Here is a 339-nt window from a genome sequence, read left to right as displayed (position 1 = left end):
TCCATGGATAAATAACGGGATGTAATAATGACCCTTCTGGATCCCACGGGGATCCCCCAGTTCAAACCAGTTCCTCCCAGTCCCTACTGGTGCGGGAGGAAAGCCGGGACAATAAACGGGGGGCGGCGGATCCCGAAAATCACCAAATCCATGGATAAATAACGGGATATAATAATGACCCTGCCAAGAGCCACCAGATCCCACCGGGATCTCCCAGTTCAAACCAGTCCCTCCCAGTTCCTCCCAGTCCCTCCCAGTCCCTACTGGTGCGGGAGGAAAACTGGGACAATAAACGGGGGGTGGCGGATCCCAAAAATCACCAAATCCATGGATAAATAA

This window comes from Corapipo altera, unplaced genomic scaffold (genome assembly GCF_003945725.1).
Source record: "Corapipo altera isolate COAL_440 unplaced genomic scaffold, ASM394572v1 58052, whole genome shotgun sequence".
NCBI classification, from domain to species: Eukaryota; Metazoa; Chordata; class Aves; order Passeriformes; family Pipridae; genus Corapipo; species Corapipo altera.
This window is presented reverse-complemented; position numbering follows the sequence as displayed.